Source organism: Juglans microcarpa x Juglans regia, chromosome 2D (genome assembly GCF_004785595.1).
Source record: "Juglans microcarpa x Juglans regia isolate MS1-56 chromosome 2D, Jm3101_v1.0, whole genome shotgun sequence".
NCBI lineage: Eukaryota > Viridiplantae > Streptophyta > Magnoliopsida > Fagales > Juglandaceae > Juglans > Juglans microcarpa x Juglans regia.
Window position 1 is genome coordinate 27,517,760 of NC_054596.1, and position 19,288 is coordinate 27,537,047.

The following is a 19,288-nucleotide window of genomic DNA, read 5'->3' on the forward strand; positions in this document are numbered from 1 at the left end:
ACTTTGTATGCTTTTATTGAGGCACATGGTAAGACTAACTAAAATTTTGAATCTTTAATTATGCAAGTTGTTGAAGAAAACAATGAGATAAAGAGCCGAGTGTCCAAATTGATGAGCTCCTTGAGTGTGAATGAGCAAGGTAAGTTCCCTTCTCAAACTCAATCCACACCCTGAAGTCAACATATGGCTCAAGGAAATTTGCAGGAGGTCAATTCCATTGTGACATGAAGTGGTAAGTCCTTACACATTCCAACAACTCATAAGCCAGAGGATGTTGAAGAGGAACAAAGCAATAATGGTGCCGAATTGCCCAAGGAAGCCGAGGTAATCAAGAGCCCATTTAAGGTACCATTTCCTCAAACTTTAAAATCTGATATGAAAACTTTGGATTCTAGCAATGAAATCTTGGAGAACCTCAGGCAGGTGAAGATCAATCTTCCACTTTTGTATGTGATTAAACAAGTTCCTACTTATGCAAAAATTCTCAAAGATTTGTGTATAGTTAAGAGGAAGCACCATGTGAAGAAGATAGCATTCTTGATAGAGCAAGTTAGTGCTCTAATTGAGCAGCGGATTCCTCCCAAGTATAAGGATCCTCGTTGTCCAACCATTGTCGGCAACATTGAAAATCATGAGTTTGGGCAAGCTTTGCTAGATTTAGGAGCTAATGTAAATTTGATGCCTTATTCCATTTATTTGTAGCTTGGTTTGGGTGAAATTAAGCCCACTTATGTTATGCTTCAATTGGCTGACCATTCAGTTAAGAAATCAAGAGGAATAGTTGGGATGTTTTGATCCAAATTGACAAGTTTTACTACCCTGTTGATTTCTTAATCCTTGATACTAGTTCTATTGTTGACTCTAATTCTAAAATCCTCTTAATTTTAGGTAGATATTTCCTCACTATTGCTAATGCTCTTATTAATTTTAAGAATGGTCTAATGAAGCTCTCTTTTGGGAATATGACTCTTGAGGTGAATATTTTTTATATTGAAAAACAACCAATAGAGGATGACGAGCGCCACCAAATGTACATGATTGACACACTCATAGACAAGGGAGTTCACACAACTTATGATTATGATTCCCATGAATATTTTCTTGTTAGTTCTGGTTTGATACTATGAATGATTCATCTAATGTTGTTGATGTTTGTGCTATTTTTGATAAACCTCAGGATTATGACCCATATATTTGGCAACCGAAATTTGAAGAGTTGTCTAAGAAATGTGAAAAGCAGATTCCTACAAGCATGGATAGTCCCAAATTGGAATTGAAGCCACTGCCCTCAGGTCTTAAGCATGCATTTCTCGATCGAGGTGACACTTTTTCGGTTAGTATTTCTTCGAAATTAAATGCTGGTAAGCTTAGAAAATTTCAGTTGACCGAGTTGGAGGAGTTGAGAAATAATATTTATGTGAACTCTAAAATCTATAAAGCTAAAATGAAAGTGTTTCATGATAAAAATATTATTAGGAAGAAGTTTAAGCCTAATGACTGAGTATACTTATATGATTTTAGACTTCACAAGCACTCAGAAAAACTTCGGTTTAGGTGGACCGGCCCCTTTGTAGTAAAGCATGGTTTTGAAAATGGGGCAGTAGAAATAGAGGATCCTAGGGATGGTCGGATCATTAAATTAAATGATCAACGCCTTAAAGTATTAATTGATAGGCAAGTTTCGAAAGTGGAAGACATTCAACTTGTTGATCCAGTCTGTCAACCTTGACCACACCACGTATGTATGTTTTTCTTTATTCTTGTTGTTTGCTTTGTTTTATTTTTGTTTTCTCTTATTTTCTTTCTTTTCCTTTTTGTTTGTTGTTGTTGTTTTTTGTTTTGTGGGTTAGTTTGATTTTGTCATTTCAGGTTACCATCTTTGGTGCTTAGCGAGCTACCCACGTCACTCATTAGGTGTATTCTACCATTTTTAATTACTTCTCATTCAAATTTGATTCTTAAACATTGAGGACAATGTTTTATTTAAGTTGGGGGTGGTGGTGCAAATTCAATATTTAAAAATGTTTGTTGGAACTCTGTGGCATATTCTCATGTGTCAAATTCTTTTTAATTTTGCATCACAGATGCATCATTTTCACATGTGTACTCATTCTCATTCATAGTCATCTTTGTGAATTCACCAAACCCACCATAATCATTTTTTGCTGAAGCATTCACAGAACCCCTAATGCACTCATCCGAGTTTCGTGGTAAGATGGTGGTTTGACACATATAGTTAGATAACTCTTCTGTTTAAGTATTCATGTGATTTTTGGAGAAGATTGAGAGCCTACAAATATAGTAAATTGTGATAAGCGTTCATTGATTTGTTAAATTGGACATTTTTTTTGAGAATATCATTACATGATTTGTGGTAAGATGGCAGATATACATGAGATATGATGAAGATTAATTTAGGATTAACGTTTGAGCCTTTCAAACCAGCCCTTTGAATTATAGATCTCTAGTAGCCAACTTTGAGCCAAGAAACACATAGTTTTTTTTTTCTTAATATACCTATTATCCAAACCTCTCCACATTGGAGTATAATATATACACTGATTTTTCTTACTCTTGTTACTTCCAAGTGTATACTAGATGTGGAATTCTTTTTTTTTTTTTTTTTTGGCAATGAATAAAAAAAGAAAGAAAAATGGAAGAACTTGAGTTACAAGGTGTTCAAGTGAGTGAGCTTCAAAAGCAAAAATACCAAGAATGGGTAGAAATAACAGAATATCAGGGTGACATATACTTGTTCACCAAATTGTTGAGCTGAAAATAAAAAAATAACAAATGAAAAAAAAGGGCTTTACTCTGTGATTTGAAAAGTTGAAGAGTACATTAAGTGAGAGATGTGGTTTATTGAGATGTTCAAGAAGATTCCTTAGGTATGTACTTGAAAGTTTTTGAATCATTTTCATTTTCTTGTCATATAGCCTAACCTAAGCTACATTACAACCTTGTTTTAATCGTTTTGATCCCAAGTAAGTCTATGGAAAGAATAGTTTAATTCTCATGTGTTAGTATTTCTATCATAAGATCAATATTTATTTGTTGCTTGTTCATAATTACCTAAATCCCGTGAGAGTGTGTGTACACCCATTGTTAACTCCATAAAGAGAATCCTCACACAAAATACTTTTATACCCGTGAGTTATGGAGTTGAACCTTTTGCTTGAGATATTCTTGATGTTGCATGTGTCAGGGCTTCTGGTTAGATAGATATAGTTTGGAACACACACACACTCTATGAATTGCTATAGGTGGATTACTTGTGATAGGATTATTGAATTCCTAAGATTACTTTGATATGTGAATCTGGAAAGTGTGACTTGGTGGCCTTTGTGTGTGATTTTCTTTGGTCTTTTTCGTTGTTTTGGCATGAAAATTGGTAGGGACTAGCTATAATACCCTGCTCCTTCCTTCTTACGTACGTTTCTCCTTTATGACGTACGTTCCGTTTTATGACGTAAGCAAATCCTGAGGGCAGAGATTATGTGATCTGTCTGCCCCTTCCATCTAGCGACTGCGAACCTTATCATGCATGCCGAATCCTGATGGCGTGTCTTTAAAGATATTAGGTGACTTCTAAGGCACGCCCAGTGTTTTAAATGTACTGAAAATATTTATAAGGAGTATTTCCAGTATTATTGAACTAAACTTGATTTTAAATACGACAATTATAATATTCTTGAAGAGCTCCAAAAATATTATAATTGTTGGAAATCATTTTAATAATAATATTAAAATGATTTCAGTTATTTAAAATATTATGAGATTTAAATTATGTTGAAAGCTTTAATTAAATTAAATGGTTTCATCATTTTAAATATATTAAATAAGACTTCATCATTTTATTAATGATGAAGAAATATTATTTTATAAACTAAAGTTAGTTTAAAATAATATTTACCTTAATTCCTCTTAGTGCTTTTAATTAAGTTAACGTTACACACTTTCAAATCAGTATTTTTATCCTTCGTCGTTAGATCGCGTTGTAGACTCCAAGACAAAGGGACTGGATTAAATACCCAGACCCCCTCTCTGTTTCCCTCACTTTTCCCCCAGCCCTCTCTCTCTCCTCCCTCTCTCCTTCGGCGTACGTTGTACGCAGCTCCTTCACACCGAAGACTCCACTGCTCAACCCGGCGCCGCCGTGCGTCGCCAAACCTCACCGCCGGCACCACCAGCTCTGCCTCACATCGGCAAGCCTCCCCAGCCCAATCTCTCTCCCTCATGCCCTCCCTTTCTCCCTTTCGGAACTGTAAAGCCCAAATGGGCATGATGCCCATTCCACCGCCATGCGCCACCCAACGGTGCCACCACTCCCATGGCAGCTTCTCCTCCTGCCAGCCATCATCTTCTAGCAAGCTCAGCCTCCCTCTCCTCCTCCGTCGAGCACACGCATCATACCCATGAAAATGGGTTCCCACGGTCTCAAGGTCACTGATGCTCCTAGCGCCGCCTTGCGCGACACCCACGGCCACCAGGCACCACCTTGAGCCTCCCTCTTCCTTCCCCTTCCTCCTCCACGTGACCCATGGCCAGAAGCCTCCCTCCACCACACGGCTTCCTCCCCCTCACAGGCACGGGTTTTACACCCTCCACCACCGTGCACCACCACCCACGGTGTGTAACCGCCACCTTCAGCCTCCTTAGGCCACCACCAAGCCAAGCCAACCACCCACGGCCCCGATCTGTCACCCATGCAGGCACACTCTCTCTCACCCTCCCACAGCTTCTCCTCCACTGTGATGCAAGAACCGCCGCCGTGAGCCACCGTGGCGCCACCTCGACGCCACCATGAGATCCACCACACCTCCCTTAGCCGAACCTCAGGTCCAAACCACCACTTTATGTGGTGGGTAGCCATTGCACGTGATGGACAGTCACTGCGCGTGACTGACCGCCACTGTACATGGCTAGATCCACCATGTTACGCTCCTTGCCACCATCACAAGGCCTTCACGAGCCCTTCCAAGACCACACTTAACTATCTAAACGCCCAAGCAGTCATAGTACGTGGGTTAGCCACCACCTATGACCTTTCTGGCGTCATCGACCGTGACGGTCAACGAGCAACGTACTGGTTCTCCCGTCGATGGTATAACCCTCTATCCCTCGATTATTTATGTTAGATATTGATTAGTGGAATAGGTTGTGGACTGTGCTGTTAGTATTGTGGAGTTTGTTGTATTGTGATATGCCGTGTAGTGAAGTGTTGGGCTTATCTGTGTAGTGCGCTGCAAAGTGTGGAACGTAGTTGGGGATTGTGTTGTGCAGTGTTGTGGACTGTGCAGTGTAGTGTGGCTGTGGAGTAAGTGTTGTATTGGTGTCGTGGCACGTGGAGTGGGAATAGTACACGCTGAGTGTACTCTGTGTGTGGCGTAGTGTGGGATAAAGAGAGTATATGTAGAATATACTCTCCTGGCGTATTGTGGAATGGGAAGAGTACACGTAGAGTGTACTCTGTATGGCGTGGTGTGTGAATGGAGTACACGTGAAGTGTACTCCATGTGGTGGAGTGACGCACCATATGGCGGGTATGCCATCATGGTGATGTGGCGTAACGTGTGTGAAGAGAGTATACGAGAAGTGTACTCTATATGGTGAAGAGATGCACCATATGGCGGGAATGCCATAATGGTGATGTGGCGTGTATGAAGAGAGTACATGTGGAGTGTACTCTATGTGGTGGAGAGATACACTATATGGCAAGTATGCCATAATGGTAATGGGTCGTAGTGTGTGTGAATGGAGTACGCGTGAAGTGTACTCCATGTGGTGGAGTGATGTACCATATGGCAGGTATGCCATAGTGGTGATATGGTGTAGAGTGTATGAAGGAAGTACACGCGGAGTGTACTCCATGTGGTGAAGTGATGCATCGTATGGTAGATATGCCATATTAATGATAGGTTGTACCGTGTGTGAATGGAGTACGAGTGAAATGTACTCCATGTGGTGGAGTGATGCACCGTATGGCGGGTATGCCATAGTGGTGATATGGCATAAAGTGTATGAAGGGAGTACATACGGAGTGTACTCCATGTGGCAGAGTGATGCATCGTATGGCGGGTATGCCATATTGATGATAGGTTGTAGCATGTGAAAAGGGAGTATACGTGGAGTGTACTTCACGAGGCAACGACACTCCGTGTGGCGTGTCACAGAGATAGGGATGGTTGTGTGATTGATGGGCATGGACTGTGGTGAATAGTGTCAGAAATTGTGGAACAGTGTTCCGAAGTAGTTATGGCACAGCCTGTAGTCTGAAGTGACAAGTGTCACCGTGATGGACTTATGGCTAGGAGTATGCGGGAAGTAGCAGAATAAGTATAAGAGTACGCAGCGGAAACATGACTGGGCAACATCACGAAGTGACGTGGTTACTAACAGTCATGCTTATGATGGGTGAGGAGTTAGTGTAGAAATGATGTAACAGGATCGTGACGAGATGTCACGATGTGACAGGAGTATGTAAGGAACCGTACTCGTGATGAGTTAAGGAGTTGATGTAAGAATGACGTAGAGGGATGTCAGGTGACGTGACAAGGTCATGGTATAGCTTGAGTATAGTCTCGAGCTATATGACGTGACATAAGACATAATGGTGAATGGAGCCTTGTCATGTTAAGTGTTGGGATGAACGTCAAAAGGGACGGATAGCATGAAGAGTCATGCTAGCCAGGTTAAGAGAATGTTGGTATCGGAGTATGACCCTTGTCCCTTCAAGCAGGTGATCAATGTGTTATATGTTGATCTTAGGTGATAAAGGGGTAAGGCACATGTGTAATCTGGTTAGACACATGTGTCGGACGGATTTACCATATGTAATGGGTAGTCTGTCCTGAGTATAGTTACACAATGCTTAAGCCTCAGAGTTGGCTTAGAGTCGTGTGGCTTGTATGGTTGGGAATGAGGATTTAGTATGGGCTAAGGTGCATGAAAGTAGTGACGGGTGCATTGTTAGGATTGGGATGCGTGATTCCATCGGTCGGAATCATGCATCGGAATGTGGTTAGTAAGAAGAGTAAGATTATGGTCTTAGTGTCTTAATCCTAAGGTGAATCATAGATTCACTTTAGTGGATGAGCACTCGAGGCAAGACCTTGAGTTGGAAGATGTGGTGACCGTAGTGGTCCCCCGAAGGTTTTAACATAGTAAAAGGTACGCAAGTGCATGGGATAGAAGGAAAATGTTCCAAGTATAGCGTAGTTCTATTTATAGTTTAAGTTGCTTATGCATTAGATAGAGAATGATGCTAAAGTATGTGTATGCATGTAGGTTGCCATCTGACAAGCACATGAATGGACTGCATGATATGCAAGTAGCATGGAGTCCAGGTAAGTGTTACGTTCACACTATTTTAGATTCTTCTAAAATATAAAGAAACGAAAATGAAACACTTTTCTTCACGATGCTTTAAGAAAAGACGTGAAAGACGTTTTACGAAAAAAATGCTAATTGTTCAAAGGTATACGTATGTACGGCCCCTCCTTGGCAGCCCCTTTTTATGCAACAAAAGTATTAATTGTACGCATGTGAATGGATGACTATACGCTGTATCTATTGTATGTATTTTCTAAAAAAATTCACGAACTAATGAAAATGCACGAAAAGCATGAAACTGATGCTTTTATGGGTCCTACGAACCAACGCTCTTATGTGCGCCATGAGGTGATGCTCATGGGTGCCATGAAAGACGACGTTCAAGATGATGCTTGTGGATGCTATGAAAGCTGACGTTTAAGCCATGCATGTTTTTAAATGAAGTTTTCCATGAACGAACTGTTAAATGAAGGACATGACTGAAATGAACTGAAAAAGCAAAGACGATTTACAGGCTTACGCCCCAAACGATGTTTTCACATGAAAAGAAATGCTTTCTCATGAAAAGGAATGTTTTCTTATGAAAGGACTGTTAAAGGAAAGAAAGAACTGAATGAAAGCTCCAGCTCTTTAGAGCTGACATGAACGAATGAACGAAAAGCATGAAAGCATAAAATGTATGAAGATACGTAACGACCACATGAATGAATGAAAAGGGTACCAATGAATGGGCAGATTGCAATGCCGGGTAAGTAGTACTGGTAGTGCACCCAGTGCTACCCCCTGACTGAAAAGGGATTCCCAACTCGTGGCCACGGGCGGAGTCCAGGTCCAAAAGAAGACCGCTAACCCCAACACACGGGGTGCAACAGTGTGTACTGGCCTATGAAAGTGACAAGAAAGAATGCATGTATGTATGTATGCACGTATGCACGTAACGCACGAACGCACGAACTTTTAAGAAATGAAGGCACTGATAGGGGAAACGTTTTACTCAAAAGAAAACTCCGTCCAGTGATGTTTTCAAATGAATGCACTTATACAAGAATGCATTGCATTCTTGCAGAAATGAAGGCACTGAAGGGGGAAATATTTTACGAAAAGAAAGTCCATTTTCACTAATATACTCATAATATATTCCTAAGAATAATTATGTTTTGAATCATGAACAAAATAATCAAAATCACTTAAAAAAAGATTTGAAATTTTTAGTTTCTTTCTAAGTTCAAAAACAAATTTTTGTTTCTAAACTAGTTTTGATCAACCTTTTGATCCATAACTTATAAAGATGTAATTTTCAAATCAAAACATCACAAGGTTTAAAAAGCTGTCACAAAATAGATTTAAGCTTTAAACTCAAGATCACATGGTTATAAATCAACCAAAACATGGATTTAGCTAAGGACATCAATTCTTTGACCTATCCGAATATCTCATTGCATGAAAATTCATATCGTTGAATATAATATCAAATATATTCAAACTAATATTTTAACATGTATATAAGAGACTTAAGATCCTCCAATAAAATTATCAAAGTTAGTGGAGTTGATTTAATTTACAAAAGATCCAAACTTTCTTAAAACATAAACTATTTTTCATCTTCCAGTTTCTAAGTTTCTAGATCTAAGAAAATCTTTCATCAAAATTTTTAATCATGCAACAAAGTTTCAACGAATAATGATATACACAAGTTAACAGTACTCCACAAAATTTTTGGACCAAGATTTATCCATTAGCTTGGTCAAAAACTCCAAATATAACACACTCTCCAGTTTATCACCTAGAATGATCTATCTGGGTTTTAAAATAATTTTTAGCTGACAAATGATCTCCAAATGGAACAAATAAGATATATACATAAACTATACTAAAATAGAACAACTTCCATGAAGGAAACTTTGTGAGAAGACACTTACAGGAGCTTTGAATCAAGCGTGCAAAAGAGCTCAGAAAAGCTGTCCGAGTATCTTTTGTGTTCTTTTAAAGAATAGTGTAAAGAAGAATTGATTTGCATGGGAAGTGGGCTGGAGGGCTTCTTACACAAGTTATGGAAAGTGATAAGGCTGAAATGAAGCTTGAGTGTTGGTCTTTTCTACCCAATACAATATAGAAAAATCAGTCGATGATATTTCTTCTAGGGTGGAGTGTAGAATGGAAAGAGTGAGGTGGCCTTGTAGTCTTTCACTTCAAGTACCCTTTAGGCCCTCTTGAGCAGATCTGATCAGCCATGTGGGGGTGAAATTACATAGCCAAGAACGAATGTCAAGGTTTCCAAATTCGTGGGCCTTAATGGGCCTAAATCGAATGTGCCTCAATTTCGGGTTTTAAGAGAGTTTGGGTTGCTATCAAGCCCAAATCCAATTATTTTTGCCCAATCTAATATCTAAGGTTAAAAATGTTAGATAATGATATCATAACATAAATTTGAAGATTTAATAGCGTATGGAATAAATTGAATAAAATGATTAAACACAATGCTAGAAATCAATTCAGTTAGGATTTAGAAGTCAACTTTAGGGTCCGGATAAAAATCGTTTAGGATTTTGGTTTCAACTATGGTTTTAGGTTCTCGGTTGGATTCCAACCATATAGGGTTTTACTAGGGTGTAAATCCTCTTTGCTTTGTTACAATTTGATTGATTAGATGGACTAGGGTTTTTACTTAGGTGGCATGATCCACACTGTGATTTTGAAAACACTGCATATAGTGCACCTATCGAGGTTACTATTCAGTTTAAAAAAGTGCATAATAAACTTATTACTGAAAAATCCTAAATATTCATATTAACCTATAGTGAAAATCGTTTATCAAAATTTAACCTCGAAGTACCCTTACAAATAATTTCATAGTTTCGAACAGGCGTTTCGTCCGAAAATTTTTTGTTTAATCATGAGTTTTGAAATTTGAAAGAATTGCAACAAAAATCAAGGGAAATAGCCTATGTAAGTTTCAGCCCCTATAGAGTTTTCATGGTTGTGTTTAGCTTTAAATTTTTCTGAATTGATATTTAAGTTTACGACAAAATTTACAATTTTGGTATTTTTTTAGTTAGGATGCAAAATTTTTAAGTTATGAGTAAAATGATCATTTTTCTACATGTAAATGGTAAAATAGTAATTTTAATCTAAGTTAATATTTTTTCATATTTTTAATTGTTAGTGATTAAGTTCTAATTTTTAGAAATCACTACTTTCAGTTCCTCGTTATCGCGTTTGAGTTTTGCTTAAAAAGGCGAAAACATAGGTAAGCTAGCTTTTAACTTACTATCAGCTTAATATGTATGTGTGATGAGTAAAGGAACTACAATGTATGTATGTATGTATGTTATCATATGTGATATGTCAAGTCATTACATATTCATCAGTTACACAGAATTTATTCTGCCATGAATTGTTCATCTGTTATATAAGATATTTTGTCACATATTGCAAGTACGTCATGTTAAGTATGTCTTTTGTTACATGTATGTCATGTCATGTAATATTCATTGTTGTAAGTATGTCATGTTAAGTATGTTGTCTATTACATGTTCTGTCATATTACAAAATATTGTATGTTACATGTTATGTCATGTTACAAAATATTTCTATCTCAACCAAGTCATGTCTTTACTTAAAAAAAAAAAAAAAAGTAAGTCATGTCTTTCAAATTATGTTCATGTCCTATTAGAGACGTGACATTGAAAAAATATATTAAAGTGGGTAAGATTAAGGTTAACAATCCTGACGAACATACAGAAGGTGAAGGACAACCAGCAGATTGACTTGCATCGCTTGTGAGTGCTCTTACATGAACTTATGCATCTTTGGCTACCAGTTCATGTTATAAAATCCCACAACATGTCAAAAACCTTATCAAGAAGTGTTATTTGTTAATGTTTGATTGATTTCTAAAATTATTTAATATGTATGCAAAAGATAGAATATGCAAATGATTTGTTTCTGTATATATTTTTTCAAGGATGACTTCGAATTAAATTTTTGCCAGATATCGGATTGTAAGACTGGTGATGAGCTTATGCGTAATGTATTCTGCAAATATAAGGCGAGATGTCATAAGCATTATAATAAGTTCGAGGAGAACGATAAGGGACGCTAACATCCTTTTTAGGATGTCCGACCTTCTGATTGGAAAAATTTTGTAACATGTTTGAGGATCCTGCATATAAGATAAAATAATTGTTTTACATGTCATATTTTATAATTTTCTCTTACTAATATTTACAACTTCTATACATGAGCGGAATTCTATAAACAAAACAAATAGATAAAACTTGAAGATTCATCATCATGCAGGCTCAAGATATTTCCATTGCCTCTCTGAGAAGTTGGTAATGCTTTTTTATATATTTGATTGTATATAGTTTGTTGTTTATCATATTCTAATGACTTTATATCTATAAAATAAGTGTCTTGTAGCAAGATTCAGATACCGATTAAATTTGGACAAAATTATATGTTGCATCATATGTTGATCGTAATGGAGAGTGAGCTCATCCCGATACCGTGAAAATTATGTAAGTATTATTAACTATTTTAAATTAAACATATTTGAATATTTGTGGCAATATTAATTATTTATCTTATGTATAGGAAAAAAATGATTGCCCTATGTGCTGAATCTATATCAGATCAAAATTTCTCAACAAGTGTTGACATTTTTACAAAAGTTCTAGATCCATGATTAGGATATTTGAGGGGTTTAGATTCTTGTGTCAAGCCTCTTAGCTCTTCCTCATCGTCCAACAATGCCTCCAACACCTCTAGAGCCTTAGAGGAAATGTGGTCTGAGATCGAGGAATTGAGGACAAGATAGAATGAGTTAAAGGTTCAAATTGTGCAACAAGGAGACATGGAGATGCGACTAGAACAACATGAACAAAACCAAGAGGAGTTCAGGAGAGAGATGCAACTCCAAATGTAGATATTTATGCAACAATTCAGGCCTCCAACCAACTAAGTTACATTATATACATTTTATAAATTTTTTTTGTATGATGAACACTACTGTTTTATTTATTTAATTCACACTTATAAGACTACTTTTAAGTTTATTGGACAAATTGTAATGTATTTTTTAAGATGTTATGTATGTGTATTTGGATTTTCATTATTGGGTGAAATCAAATTCCAACTATTAGAATGACCAACAATTGCTTGAACATAATCAATCAAACCATTCGAATAGTTACATAGAACATTCAAATGTAATCCGTAATCGGTGTTCAAACATCAATCGGACACCATTCAAACGTAATAATCGTTCGAATGCTTAGTGACCATATCGAACATGACATCTACGTTCGAACATCATCTCCTAGAAAATCGTTCAAACATATAATAATCCAATTGAACATTCAACATAATGCATTCAAACATAGTTGTATGTTTGACAACTAAATTTAACGTTGAACGTTTTTCCATGTCAATAAGTTTGAACAAATTTATTTCGGTCGACCACTCACGAAGTATGCATTCGAAGATGCTTCACGGTCCAACATAATGATTGTAGTGTTCAACCGTATATCTGGGACGAAATTTAATCATCCAAAAAAAAAACTTTTTGTTCAAACGCTATCGAACGGTTTTGCTAAATTTCGTTCAAAAAAACCTTTTCAAGACGGTGATATTGGAACGACCTTAGGATATTTTTTCTCGTTTCAAAATATGTTTTGGGACAAAATCATAATTTTTTGGAAGGAAAATTTTCGTCCCAAAAAATCTCTTTTGTTGTAGTGTGGTATGGCATTTTTGTTTTAATATTTAATACTATGTATTATTCTTTTGAGGTTATATAAACATTCGACAATACATCTTCAGATTAGTAATTTTAATCCACAAAGTTACATTATTTTATATATATATATATGTGTGTGTGTTCTGTGATTAATAAATAGAGCATATATATGCGCTACAATTTCCTTACATCCTGTAAATTTAAGTTCATATATACTTTGAAATATTGATTGTGATGATCTAAATTGATTGAGGAAGCGGTGGTTTGTTGTTCATATGATATATGCTCGCCTCCGTACCCAGCTACCACCAAAGGAAAGGAACCCGAGTTCGGATCAAAACCTTTCATCGATCGTCCATCATGTGTATAATTCATTGGGATCGATGATCTTATGATCTTTACAATACAAAACTGTTGCATCAGTTTAGAGTACTGGAAGATCGATCTCTACGATCCATAATAACCAACGATTTTAAACAAAACCTTTGAAAAATTCTGTTATGGACGACTATCATGAAGATCGATCGATCGATGTGCCAGTTTTTTTCTACACGACTTAACACAGTAAGCCACTTACAACCTTAACTCGTCTTCATGGCTGGTACTACAAGCCCCTTGGGGTTCATACTCGCCGCTAAACAATACAAGCCCCAGCTTGGGGTTGATCCACGGGGAAGGCGTGTATTGATCGAATCAGTCGTCTCAACAAACTGACTAATTAACATATATAATTGTATATACTGTGTCAAAGAAGTTACAGTTTTTTCAATTCGATTGTCTAATATTCATTGTAGGAACGGTACGTACGTACGTGCTAGATTGCCTAATTTAGATATATATAGTTTGAATTCTTTCGTTGGTAGGTGACCATTGATTTGTTTTTTTTGGTCATATTGCCACATGGCTTGACTCTATTGATCACCATATTGTAGTAGCTATATAGCAATTGTTGCACCGTACAGATCATGTATATTTGTAACTGATCGATATTAAGACAGCATCATCATCATCATATATATTAAGTACTGATTTTATATTTTAAAAGAAAAATTTTTTTATTAATTATTAATTATTATTAATTATTATTATTAATTATGATTTTATTTATTAAAAAAAATATAAATATAAAATATGAATATGAATAGAAACTGATGCATACGGCATACCTTTCATTTCCTTTAAAATTACTCATGTACCTACCTAGCTAGCTTTAATTAAAGGTTCTACTGCACTAGATTCAGCCATTCATAACTTTTGTCACATATGCATTGGTCACTTTAAGAGGCTGGGCTTTGTAGAAACATGTCAATAAAGTCATGGCGGCCTGATAATTGATAATAATGTCGATCCCTCAGCTGTCTAAAACGTGTTAGTTAATTGACACATCTATACATGTCATGATGACGTAATCATATTAATTAAACTGATCTATAAACATGTTCACTGGCCACCTGTGCAAGTGAGAACATGTTTGAATTCATGAACGATTGATCAGTGATTCTAAAACGATTCATTATATTAATATATCTTTTTCAGAAGTAGGCCATCGGATTTTTGTTTTAATTCGCCTATTGCAATATGTATATGAATTTAGATAAAAAATCAAAATCAGTTGTAATTTAAGTTTCTCTTTACTTTACAATTATTATTTAAAATTAGTAAGATAATTCTTCCAAACATTTTAATATTGAAGGCCAAGTTACTTTATTACTAAAAATATTTACTTTTCCATCCGGAATAATAATATCTAAAGAGATATATTGGTATGTGACCTGATCTAAAACTTTCATATGAAGTACTAAAACCAGCACATGCATCGATTATTGTCTAAGGTTGTAGCATCGGATTAGATCAACTATATTAAAAATAAAGGCTACACCGGAAACCCTAGCACACCTCTCGCTCTCTCCCTTTTTTCTTTAGAGTAGCCCTTAAAAAATCCCAAACCAGAGGAGGGGGGTTGGAGCTTCGGCTCCTCTCTCCTCCCATCTCAATCTTCTCTCTAGTTTTTTCTTTTATTTATCTACTTTTTTAGTTGTGTGTTTTTCTTTTAAAGTAGGGCAAAATTTTGATCTATTGTTCTTCAGAGCTTGGTGACCACCACGCGCTATATCGCAAGATTTTCAAGGCATCGATCTTTCAGACGGGCAGATAATCTCGTCGAATAGAGTGGCGCGTGAGCTACCCGCCACCGTCCAAAGTGTGCACGTGACATACATGCGCCACCGCAAGAGGAGCTTTACTGCCGCCACGCAAGGCATTTCTGAGGGCTATCGGTTTCTTTGGACTCGACTATCTGCTGTACTTCTAGGATGGCGCATATCCCTCACGGGCACCACAGTCCATGTGTTTGCTTTTTTTATTTTCTCTAAGGTTGAAAATGTGGATCTACAGCTTTTGAAGTTGTATTTCACTATTTTCCCATGTATCATTTACGTTTTATGTTATTTCCTTTGTTTTAGGTTAATAATAAAAAATAATAATAATCTCTTGGACTTTTTGTCTATAGAGTGAAAGTCCTCTCCTCCTCTGGAGTATGGGGTTTGAAATCTCTACTTTAGGCAAAGTGTTGTCTCTCAGATGATTTGTTTGTAGAGAGTTCTAGAAGTTAAGACCATACCAATCACAAAAGAATTTGTGTACTGGTGGAGTCCAAACCGTGAGTAGTTTGCTTGTAATATGAATTTTTTTCTGTATGTATTAGTCACAGCTGTAACTTCACTTTCATAAATTATAAATGAACTCTATTTCCTAAAAAAAAAAAAAAAAAAAGAGAGAGATATTGGTCCCTCCATCCAGTTATTAATATAGAATGAGTAAGATCAAGACTAATAATGTATTCAACAAATTTTGAGAGATCAAATCAATGTGCTAATGATGATACTCTTTTAAAAATTTCCTTAATTATATAATGCATGGCTTAATTAGTCGGATATAATATTTCTTATTTAACAAATTTAGTAATTCATATCTAATAGTAATTGCATGCAATGATCTCCAACTAGATAAATATAAGGTAGTGCTACTATGCCCATTCAGTTTATTCACTTGGTGTGTCTCGTGCAAATTGTACTTTTTTTAAAAAAATATTTTTTAAACATGTTTAAACATTTTTAAAAAATTAAAAAAAAATATCAATACACTAATAGTCACTTTCTTAACCATTAAGTAAAAAAATTAAATAAAAAATTTAAATACATGAACGGTCAAAAAAATAGAACAACATACAAGTACTATTCATTTATAAAACTTGACGCACACATGCGCCCCCACACACATGTTACAGTACCAATCTCTCAATTTCATCGAAATAAAAAATGAAACTATAATAAGGTTGCTCAACTTAAAAAGTTTTAGTACATTTTTGGTTCGTCGAATGGGAATTCTTATTAATCCTAAAGAATGAGAATTTCTATTTCCATTCCTATAGAAATGGATTAATGTTTATTCCTATTCTTTTGTTTAGTGACAAAATATGACTGTTCCAAAAGGATTAAAGTGATTTTTTCAAAATATTCTAACATCACAAGCATTTAATAGAATTATCATTATTCTTATTTTTAATCTTAAAATAAATAAATAAATAAAAAAGGGTGGCCGACCACCCACTTTTGGGTATCCGGCTCACCTACCAAGGCTTGGGGGTGGCCAAACTATCCCGAAATGCTCTTTTGGGGTGGCTAGCCCCCGTGGCTATCGGCTTACTGACCTTGGCCATCCCGAATGAGCTGAGGGTCATGGGGTGATTGGACCACCCCTAGATTGATATTTTTGGGGTGCTTCGGCGAACCCACGGTTTGAAAAAATTATGAAAAAAAATTATTAGAATTTTACACATTTTGTTGTTGGAATAGTCATGTCTTCCTTTTTTTTTTTTAAGGAAAAACTATTCCTCGTATAATTGAAGATTGGTTGGCAACTAGTCTCATGGAATGACTATTCATCATCCAAGAAAGTCAATCAAACAAAAGGAATAGCTATCGTAGTTTTAAATTTCGTACCATACCGGCCGGTACGGCCGAAATTTTTCGTTTCGGCCGGTACAGGTACTATATATGTTCCGTACCGGCCAAAATACCGGCCGGTACCGGTCGTTTCGACCTAAATTTTGGCCTGTACCGGCCTATATTTCGGCCGTTACCGGCCGATATTTCGGCCTGTGTTTTTTTTTTTTTATTTTTTCAAACTATAAGTTTATTTTTTAACCCCCAATTCAGACTAGATTATTTATAATTTATATATATATGTGTATTTATATATAATTTATTTATATATAGACTATTATTTTGGAATATAATTTTTATATATATTTATATATATAATTTATTCATATATCGATTATCCCGAAATATTATCCCGAAACGCTATCCCAAAACGGTACCAGTACTGAAATATTTCGTTCCAGTGCCTTGACCGGTACGACGTCCGGTACGGTATTCAAAACATTGATAACTATTCCTCGTGAGCTTCCGGTTCTACGAACCAAGCATTATACCCTTTGTGTCTTAGCACATACATCTAAATAGTCAGACGCCTACCAAGATCTTTTGGATCAATTAACAATACTTTCATTTTTTAGTAAGAGAACTAATGATCAATCCTCATTCTCTTACCTACAAAAATAAAAAATAAAAAACTAGTTGTACCCCTGCGCGACATGATTATGTTAAGTATTTAAATTCTATTCAATTTATAATTTTGCTTATAACTTGATTATGTGAAATTGTTTAAAGATGGTCTTATTGGATTAGTAATATTTATAAAATACATATAAACAAAAAAATACAAAATATTATGGACAAAAGAAGACAAAATGATGAAAGCATTGACCACGAGAAGTACACAACTAGACATGTAAATAATAAAGCGGTAGAAGTAATAATAAGGGTGAGAATTACAAGAGTAACGAGGTAATGAAATACTATTGGTGATAAAAGTATGCAACGCTGACAAGAAAATGAAGGGTTATATTATGACATTTCAAATTTAAGTCTTATAATAATTTATATTAATCTAATTTAAATGATAAAAAGAATAATATGCTTAACAGGGGAAGAGTTTTGTGTTTCAGAAATTATATATATAGCATATATATAAAATAATATTAAATGACATTTATGAATAAGCTAACGCGTATAAAAAAGCATGGTCGGTCTAAGTGAATGTTTGAAATTGCGGTAGGAAATATAGCTAATTATAATTTTATGGTTTAAAACTTATAGTTTAAATAATAAGTTCTACTATTAAAAAGTTATTTACTGTTTGGTAACTTTATGTTTAAAGTACTTTCAAACATGTTACATTTGTTTGGACACAAATTAAAAAAATATTTTATTAGGTAAAAATGACGATCATTAGATTTTTTAAAGATTATGACCATATCTTTAAGATAATTACATCTTTCAAAATTATGATCATATCTTTAAAGATTATGATCATAGTCTTTAAGATAATTTTTTAAAATTTATGATTATATTTTTAAAACTTTGAAAGTTGTAATTATTTTAAAGTTGTATGATTGTTTTCGCCTATTGGTAATTTTTTTAAAATTTGTATATTCTGGATTATTTGGAAGAGCATGTTTGAGGACTTTAAAAAGTATTTTTTAATCTCAAATAAGCTAAAAAGTAGTATTTTAAAAGCTCGTTTCCTATTAAGCATATTATTCGTTAATATGTAACATCTAAACAATTTAATTTTTCTATTTATCAGCTTTTAAAGCTATTTAAGTACTTTCTAAAATTTCTAATGCAGCCCCTAGCTAACAGGTCCTAAATCTAAATATTACTTGCGCACGGTACTATCAACTAAGGAATCAAGAACACAAAATGGAGTGGGGAAACTAATGGGAACAATAAAATCACTCAGTTAGAAAAAAACAAAAATGACATTCAAATAAAAAAAAAAAAAACAAAGAAATTAAAGTAATCTTATTACCAGAAAGGCATTATTTCTTGGGCGGCTTTAAGAAAACTAAAATAGTACTACGTACGAAGTAAGAACGGAATATATATAACAACTATTTTCATCCGTGGAGCTTGATTGTCCAAGTTGACAATCTAGTCTATAAAGGAGGGCGAAGGTTTATTTTTCTTGATGCATTATTAGTTCTGATAATAGGATATAAGTAATGCTAGGTACAGTCGTAGAGTGTGCAAGTATCGTACAGTCACTTTAAAAAAGAGAGAGATTTATTATTAAAAAATTAATTTCTTT